Source organism: Gossypium arboreum, unplaced genomic scaffold (assembly GCF_025698485.1).
Source record: "Gossypium arboreum isolate Shixiya-1 unplaced genomic scaffold, ASM2569848v2 Contig00384, whole genome shotgun sequence".
Taxonomy (NCBI): domain Eukaryota; kingdom Viridiplantae; phylum Streptophyta; class Magnoliopsida; order Malvales; family Malvaceae; genus Gossypium; species Gossypium arboreum.
The window spans coordinates 1-7,500 of NW_026440500.1; the positions used below are offsets into that span (position 1 = coordinate 1).

Below are 7,500 nucleotides of genomic sequence, written 5' to 3' on the forward strand. Positions count from 1 at the left end.
AATTAAATTATTCCTTGCTCAAAGATTTCTACGTATATCATATATATATCACATCACACTATATCACAAGACTTGTGATAAAGAACAAAATTCTGCTATGCTAGGATACGCTTGTAAAACGGCAAAGAATAGGATGAATGAAACATGAGGAACTTTGAACCACTAACAAAAGGGTAGGATAAAATAAATAGACAGCAAACGGGCTTTTTGGGGTTGGGGATAGAGGACTTGAACCCTCACGATTTTAAAGTCGACGGATTTTCCTCTTACTATAAATTTCATTGTTGTCGGTATTGATATTGACATGTAGAACAGGACTCTATCTTTATTCTCGTCCGATTAATCAGTTTTCAAGATTTATCAGACTATGGAGTGAATGATTTGATTAATGCTATTCTATTCGATTCTTTCTTCAACTTGGAATCGATTCACAACAATTCTTTTTATTTTTCATATTTTCATATAAATATAAATTGATATTGCATATAATAGAAATAAAAAAAAAATACAGGTTCAGTTCGTCTTTTTTGAGATAGTTTTTCATTAGTATACCTATAAAAAAATAGGTATATCTTGCATCCTTTCTAGAGTTTCGATATTCGATATAAAGTTCCTTTACCAACAGTCAACCCCATTTGTTAGAATGAGAGGTCTCTGCACCTATCCTTTCCTTTTTCTTATTCTCGCTTGCTGAACCTTTGTTCATGTTTATTTTCGTGAAATAATAAAATAATAGGATTTGGCTCAGGATTGCCCATTTTTCATTCCAGGGTTTTCTCTGAATTTGAAAGTTATCACTTAGTAGGTTTTCCATACCAAGGCTCAATCGAATTAAGTCCATGGCGTCTACCAATTACGCCATATCCCCTTTTATTGATTGAGATTAGGGATCTCATTAGGATGCCCTCCTTCCCTTTCTCCTCCTTTTCCCCTTCTTTCATTTTGTTTATTTTCTTTCGTTTATTTATTTGCTTTCTTTTTATACTGAAACCGTTGAATTTAGTAGATATAGATACTGATTCTTATATCGAAGGGTCTTTACCTATTTTTCTTGTTTGTTTATCCGTTTTTCGTCTCTATCGGAGACCCATATTAATTACTATTTGGTCCAAAAAATATTTTATCATTTCTGTATTCGCAATTCAATATAGATGGGTATTTCTTAACATATATGTCCTCTTACTCTCGAGTTTTTCTCAAGGCAATTTGGTGGAATACTCGAAGGTCGATTCTTTTTTCGTCTTAGCTTCTGTCTTTATGAATGAAAACAAAAAGAAAGGAGTCTCTCATTATGATCTGGATTTCATTTCTATGGGTTGCATCTTTTTTCTTTAATTTCATTTTTATTCTTATTATTGAACTATCCTATATAACCATAATAACTAAAAAATAAAAATGAAAATTGAATTTATTCATTATTAAAAATGAAAATGAAATTAATTATTTTTTTTTATAATATAATAGCTAGAACTAATTATTTCTATTTAATAACTAGAACTAATTATTCCATTCATTTCTATTTCGAATTCGAAGATAATTCAAATTTTTGAGTCTAAAGAGTTTCATTCTAATTATCTAGACTTATAACGTTTCATTTTATAATCATAAAATATATAACTGCATAAAAGATTTTGACTCTAATTATCTCTATTTAGAACTCTAAACTAAATAGAAATAAATTTAATCTAGATTAAATCTATTAAATCGATCGATTAAATGAAATCTATATAAAAATTTCCTATTTCTATATAATTTTAGATGTAAAATATACTAAAATATAAAATAAACTAGAAAATAAAAATGGAGTCAGTAATATTATTAATATTACTATATTAATATAAAAATATAACTAAGATATAAAAAAGATATTAAATATATTAAATATATAAAATATATAGATAAATAATAAATATATATATAAAATTTTAATTTTAAATCGAATTATTAGATTCTATCAACATTAGCTTGAATATTAGATTGAATCTACCATTATTATATTAAATATATTTATATTTATATTAAGTTTATATTAAAGTATGGCATTAAAATTAGAAAAAATTCTAGTTTTTCTAAATTCAAGATCTCTAATTCATATTAATAATTCATATTAGTTATGAATAACTAATAGATAGTTAATAGATGAGATCTAATAGTTTGCTGAATCCCTATGGATACCAAATTTCTATTATTTGAGCCGCTTAGCTCAGAGGGTTAAGAAGCATCGCATTTGTAATGCGATGGTCATCGATTCGATTCCGATAGCCAACTTTTCCCTATTTGTTTGCTTTTTGCCTTTTTACATAATTTAGAATGTTTTTTGAAATCAAAGACAAACAGTGAAAAAGCTTTTCCTTCCTTTTTTCAATTCTTTCAAGGTCAACAATCTGTTTTTATCTCGTCGAAACTTCCAATTAGGGATCAATTTGAGGTTAGATCTTTGCAGAATAAATCAAGAAAAAAGGAAACTCTTTTGGTTTAATTTATTTATCTATTTAATATTATATTCAATTTATTTATATATTATATCTATTTTATTATATATATTCTAAATATTTTATATCTAAATATTTTATATATTTTTATATTTATATATTAATATTATTTTTATATATATATATATATTTATTTCTATTTTTTGTATACATTATATACAATACAAAAAACAAAAAAAGTAAAGTATGGATATTGATCCAATTCATCTCATTAATATTTGTAGTACAATCCTTCAGTCGATTTCGCTTCATTTAGTTCAGTTTTAATTTCGGTTTATGAAATTTCAATAAAATTCAAATTAATAAGGAGTCCTTATGTCGTTACCGAGGGCCTCGTTTCAAAAAATACATGTCTGGGGCTTTACCGGGACTAACTAGTAAAAGGCCTAGAGCCGAAGCGATCTTAAAACCAATCGCGCCCCGGTAAAAAATCTCAATACCGTATTCGTTTAGAAGAAAAACAAAATTGCGTTTTTCATTATGGCCTTACAGAACGACAATTACTTAAATACGTTCGTATTGCCAGAGAAAAGCCAAAGGGTCAACAGGTCAGGTTTTACTACAATTACTTGAAATGCGGTTGGATAACATCCTTTTTCGATTGGGTATGGCTTCGACTATTCCTCAAGCCCGTCAATTAGTTAACCATGACATATTTTTAGTTAATGGGCGTACAGTAGATATACCAAGTTATCGCTGCAAACCCCGAGATATTATTTCAGCGAGGATGAACAAAATCTAGAACTCTGATTCAAAATTATCTTGATTCATCCACCAATGAGGAATTACCAAAACATTTGACCTACACATTACAATATAAAAGTTAGTCAATCAAATAATAGATAGGAAATGGGTTGGTTTGAAAATAAATGAATTGCTTGTCGTAGAATATTATTCTCGTCAGACTTAAACCTAACTAAAATAACAAAACAAGGGTTCTGCCCCCTTTTCACCTGAGTTAAGGTTAAGTAAAGGAAGACAGGGGAATGGGTTTGATTCGGAGATTTTTCTCCTATTCATGTATGATAGATACGTAAGGAGATTTTCATCCCCTGTATGCTATTTTACGTATTCCATATTAAAGGAATTGGGAATAGAGAACTAAAGAGGGTCTAATTCTTTAGTATATGTTCTTATTGATACATTGTAGTCAGTTACATTGGCGAATTAGGTGAAGGTGCGGAAGAGATTCGAACCCTCGGTAAACAAGAGTCTACATGATTCAATGCTACGCCTTGAACCACTCGGCCATCTCTCCTACATAATTATTATGGCCGATACCCCGAGCGAATAGCGAGTTACTCTAATAGATTGTTCGATGGTACGAACAATATCAATTCTAACTAGGAAACTTGCTATAAAATAGCTTTTCATCACTTTTTTTATCACTTTTCTTTAGCCTCAGGCTCGAAGAATTTTAAAAATGGAATGGGTCTACTTTTATGTTATTTCGTACTGTACACTTCCTTTGTTTGTGAGATCATTTATTTTCTCACGAGGGTAATGAAAAGAGTTATAGAATGGATTGCTACCTATGCCTAGATCGCAGATAAATGGAAATTTTATTGATAAGACCTTTTCAATTGTAGCCAATATCTTATTACGAATAATTCCGACAACTTCAGGAGAAAAGCATTTACTTATTACAGAGATGGTGCGATTTGATTATTATTATATATATTTTACTTTATTCTCTTTATTCTTTATTTATTATTTACTTTTTATTTGCTTTACCACTCTCAGTCTTAGGAAAAAGACACATTATTCAGAATAAAGGCTATTGAAAACAAAAAGAAATCTACGCTTGTTGAAGGTGAAGTTTATAAATAAAGCAATTCCTTCTGTCGTGTATCCCCGATTAATGCAACCTCAGATGCTTCAATTGTTGATTCAGTATTGAGCGAAAGGTTACACCTATGGTCTGTATTGTGGGTCAACCTACTACACTAGTACCAATAGGCGGCATAGAGGAAGAAGCACTACGCCTAGGAATCAACAACACGAAAACTTTGTTATTAATGATTCCTTTCTTTATCAGGATCGGAACTAAGAGAAATGGTTGGGACAACAAACATCCATCTTGTTCGTACTTTGGATACCATATAACCATCGAAGATTGTTGAAGTGACTAATTCCTGGAAATTAAGGCGTTGAGAACAAAATTGTTGGGTTTACTTTTTTTATCTAGTACGAACACGCTTGATGGTGAAAAAGATCTTTTGCAAGAGGGTTGGCTGAGATTTCTTGTAAAAACATTAGCCCCGCTCAGTTCATAATGACAATATTTCGACCTTTTTTTTAATTCCATGGATTATTCTCATTATGCACATAAAGGAGGAGCCGTATGAGGTGAAAATCTCATGTACGGTTTTGGAACGGAGAATTCTTTGAATCGAATGACGACCGTAACGGATGTCAGCTCAATCCGAAGGAAATTATGCAGAGCCTTACAGAATTATGAAGCTATGCGACTAGAAATTGATCCCTATGATCGAAGTTATATACTATATAACATAGGCCTTATCCACACAAGTAATGGAGAGCATACAAAAGCTTTAGAATATTATTTTCGAGCACTAGAACGAAACCCGTTCTTACCACAAGCTTTTAATAATATGGCTGTGATCTGTCATTACGTGCGACTATCTCCACTATAGAAATAAAAAAAGGAAAGAAAGAGCAAATACGCTAGTAAATAAATACGCTAGTAAATAAACACGCTAGTAAATAAAATACTAGAAAAAAAAATAGGCTTTCTACATATTGCATCGTCCAAAAAACGATTTTTATCAGCTGTAACAAAAAAAGAAACTTCATAGAAGTCGAAATATGAAGAAATATATATGCCTAGATACTTTATTCTATGGATAAAGATCTAATTGATAGAGGAAGCACCGTAAAGATCAATTAGCGAGGTTTTGAGCCGATACAATAAATAAGAACTGCTTATTTATGTCATGATATGAGATAAAAATTAGGAATCGACTTATGTAATAGGAATGATCCCTAAGTTATTGAGCAGCAGTGTAGCATCAGATCCCAAAGACAGTAAGTCTTTTTATGAGAAGAAGTCTTTTCAAGGATTCTATATAAATTTCTATATGATGAAACCGAGATAGTTACCTTTCAGAAAAATCTAACGGACGACAGCCCCGAAATGCCTATACTTTATTTTTCTGAAGGTGGGAAAAAGATAAAACTTATTATTAATTTAATCAAATTAGAGTTTGAAACTCATGTAATTAACCTTTTGGTTAACCGAGACAAATCAATAGATCTATGAGAAATCTCATTCAATTGGATATATGTAGGGTAAAAATGGGATACCAAAAGAATTGACTGCCGAGCCGTATGAGTGGGAAACTCTCAAAATGCAGTTCTAAGGAAGGAATTGAACCGCCTATTTCGACCAGGAGAACAGGCCATTCGACAGGGGATTCTGAAATAGCGGAGGCTTGGTTCGATCAAGCCGCTGAGTATTGAAACAGGCTATAGCGCTTACTCCTGGTAATTATATTGAAGCGCAAATTGGTTAAAAGATCACGCGGCGTTTCGAATAAGAACAAGAGCTCTCTGTTTATTTATTATTATTTTAGTTTTGGATTCGAAATTCGAATTGAAATTGAGAATTCTATTTAATTCTATTTCTATTTAATTTCTATTAAATCCATTTATTTAATATTTAATTTAATTAAATAAATACGGTACTATTTAAATTATTAAATTCGATTTTCTAGTCAATTTGACTATTTAAATTAAATAGTAAAAAATATTAATTTAATTGGAATTATTAATTGTGTAATGGTTTGGTTTTGTTGGACCCATGGGTCAAATAAAACGAACATTTCTCTTTGGAAAAACCAATCAAAATTTCATTATATCCTTTCTCAAATCGTTCTATTTCGTTTGATATTTCGTAAGAGATAAGTAATACACGGATATAGCAAAATAAAATATATATAATATATATATATTTCTGCTTCTATTCTATTAAAACTAAAACTAATAAAAACCCTCAAATGACTAACTATCGATACTGGTATCCCGTAGTAATGAATGTACGTGATTTGGGATGAAATATTGTTTGTTCTATCTATATAAGACAAAAAACTCCACCTCGGAACTTCTAATTGAGATATGAATACACTACCGGTTGCACAAAAAATGGGTTTTGCACCAATGTAAGTAAAGTCCGAAAAAGGTTTTATAAGATTAAAAAGGTCCGTTGAGCGCCTCATGGATATGTCATAATAGATCCGAACACTTGCCCCGGATCGACTTCCAGATCATAATTGCTCTAGTGAATAACTAAAGAAAAATAGATAGATAAAAATAGATAGATAGATGAGAGATAGAAGAAAGAAACTAATTATAAGCGTCTCTCATAGGTTCACTAATTACTGACTGTTGGCGGGTCTCTTTGTATGTGTTGTCCGGAAAGAGAGGACTCAATGATTATTCGTTCGCCGGAACCAGAAGTAAAAATTTTTGGTAGATAGGGATCCCGTAAAAACTTCTTTCGAGGAATGGGCTAGGCCGGGCCATTTCTCAAGAACAATAGCTAAGGGACCCGATACTACCACTTGGATCTGGAACCTACATGCCGATGCTCACGATTTCGATAGCCATACCAGTGATTTGGAGAGATCTCTCATAAAATATTTAGTGCCCATTGGCCAACTCTCCATCATCTTTCTTTGGCTGAGCGGCATGTATTTCCACGGTGCTCGTTTTCCAATTATGAAGCATGGCTCAGCGATCCTACTCACATTGGACCTAGCGCCCAGGTGGTTTGGCCAATAGTGGGCCAAGAAATCTTGAATGGCGATGTGGGTGGGGGTTTCCGAGGAATACAAATAACCTCTGGTTTTTTTCAGATTTGGCGAGCATCTGGAATAACTAGTGAATTACAACTCTATTGTACCGCAATCGGTGCATTGGTCTTTGCGGCCTTAATGCTTTTTGCCGGTTGGTTCCATTATCACAAAGCGGCCCCAAAATTGGCTTG

General features: G+C 31.8%; 2 pseudogenes; both read left to right on the plus strand.

The window, feature by feature from the left end:
* Positions 1-4,026: 4,026 nt before the first annotated feature.
* On the plus strand, positions 4,027-6,052 carry LOC128289022 (photosystem I assembly protein Ycf3-like; annotated as a pseudogene).
* An 891-nt stretch (positions 6,053-6,943) lies between these two features.
* LOC128289021 (photosystem I P700 chlorophyll a apoprotein A1-like) overlaps positions 6,944-7,500 on the plus strand; it is a 2,214-nt pseudogene continuing 1,657 nt past the window's right edge.